Source organism: Glossina fuscipes, unplaced genomic scaffold (genome assembly GCF_014805625.2).
Source record: "Glossina fuscipes isolate IAEA_lab_2018 unplaced genomic scaffold, Yale_Gfus_2 61594, whole genome shotgun sequence".
NCBI classification, from domain to species: domain Eukaryota; kingdom Metazoa; phylum Arthropoda; class Insecta; order Diptera; family Glossinidae; genus Glossina; species Glossina fuscipes.
The window spans coordinates 483,778-485,489 of NW_024003803.1; the positions used below are offsets into that span (position 1 = coordinate 483,778).

At 31.0% G+C, this 1,712-nt stretch overlaps 1 long non-coding RNA gene across 1 annotated transcript; it reads left to right on the forward strand.

Annotated features, from left to right (window-relative positions):
* Window positions 1–227: 227 nt before the first annotated feature.
* Window positions 228–1,421, forward strand: LOC119643767. The gene is made up of 3 exons (XR_005248426.1): window positions 228–443; window positions 506–694; window positions 773–1,421. It is a non-coding gene; the product is annotated as an uncharacterized LOC119643767 (long non-coding RNA).
* The last annotated feature ends 291 nt before the right edge of the window (window positions 1,422–1,712 follow it).

A 1,712-nucleotide genomic window follows, 5' to 3' on the forward strand; every position in this document is an offset into this window, starting at 1 on the left:
CAATTGGTGGACACAAATGAAACCCACTTTTGTAATGTACAGACAAACATCCGACTCTCTTTCTCTTTTCATTACTTCCTCTTTCGCCATTCCTAGTTAATTTTTTCTGTCTTACAATAGCAAAAGACTCGTTTATAAAAAGGAAAAGAATAATTAGCGACGATCCGATATTTTAAACAGATTATTTACTGCTCTTTTACAAAAGAGCAAATTAATCGACAGAGAGGCCCCATTTACCTTTCACTCGCATACGACAAACATCTCTTAATGAAGCAGTGGAGAAATATTGAGCGAGCAAATTTAAGAAAAAAAAAGAAAAAATAAACTTGAGAAAAAAGAGTTTAATTATAGACATCGAAATGATTAGACATTCTTGCCTGTTTTCATGTATTCTTGAGTTACTCTTTGGTTACAAGATTTTTGCACTAACTAGTGCAACAAAAGTAAGTATTTTTTAAATTTGTTTCTCGTTTTGATATTAATATAATATATATTTGTTAACTAGTTTTAACATTCAATGGTTGCAGCTTCCAAGGAAAAATTGAGTGAACTGCTGCAGATCATTGCGGAAAATCGCGAAATGGTGCAAAACTACAACCAAACTTATGCACGGGGGCGTGAACTGTGACATAATATAAACTCTAAATCAAATTCAATGGGTCTGGTCAACAAGCCAGAGGCAACTTGGCGAAAAGTAAGTTAATTACAATCTCCATTCCAATATTCCAATATTCAATATTTCTAATATTTCCAATTATTTTAATACTTTTAGGTTTAGATTTAGGCGACCATAAGTATTGAACAAAAAGGAGGATGAGCTATAACAAAACATCGTTGAAGCAAATTGGAGCAAGGCCAAAGGAAGAAGTAGAAATGACTGTCGAAGAGGATAAAATTTCAGAGTTAACAAATTTAGAGGCAGCAGTGGAGGATTTAAGGGGCATTGAAATTTGGCACATCGGTCGAATCTTTCGATCATGCTTTTCTTCACTAATAGAGTAGTGTAGAGTAGTTTAATGTGCAATTTTCTGTTTTTTTAAATTGTTTTTTATGTGTTTAGAAACAATGTAGCATATGTACTATTTGAAGAGGATACGTCAATTGCAGCTAAAAAGCGAAAGCAATTTTGCGTATGTGATTTATGATTTTAAAAGTTTAAGATTTGGTTTCTTTTTGTTTGGCTAAGCCAGATTATTGAAAGCCAGGGAAGGAAGGACCCATTTAACATACGCAATTTGCTCCAAGACCAAATCGATACTGAAAGACGTTTTCAAGAAACCATCCAAAAGCAATGAAGGGAGTAAAATCAATTATAGTCGTTCAACGCCAAGGTACTGAAGCTGAAAAAGTTCGATTTCCTTTTTCCCAAAATACCAAATGATTTCAAAGGTGATGACAAGCGACTTCGTTAAACGCTTTCTGTTTCTATCTAACTTGATCTAAAGAAAGATCATTGTAATTCTTAATGTTGACAAACTTTGAATTTTATATTTCTTAATTTTCATATGTGTATTATTTATATATGTAATATATACATATACTTATTTCTATTATGAAATGTTATAATGAAATAATGAAATGAATATTAGTGAAATGGAAATAATAAAAAACTTATAGTTAGAAATTTCAGAAATTTAAATTTTCAAATATGTATTTATTTTTTGTTTTAGTTTGTTGAAATTTTATAAACTAAAGCAATGACGAATGTCACT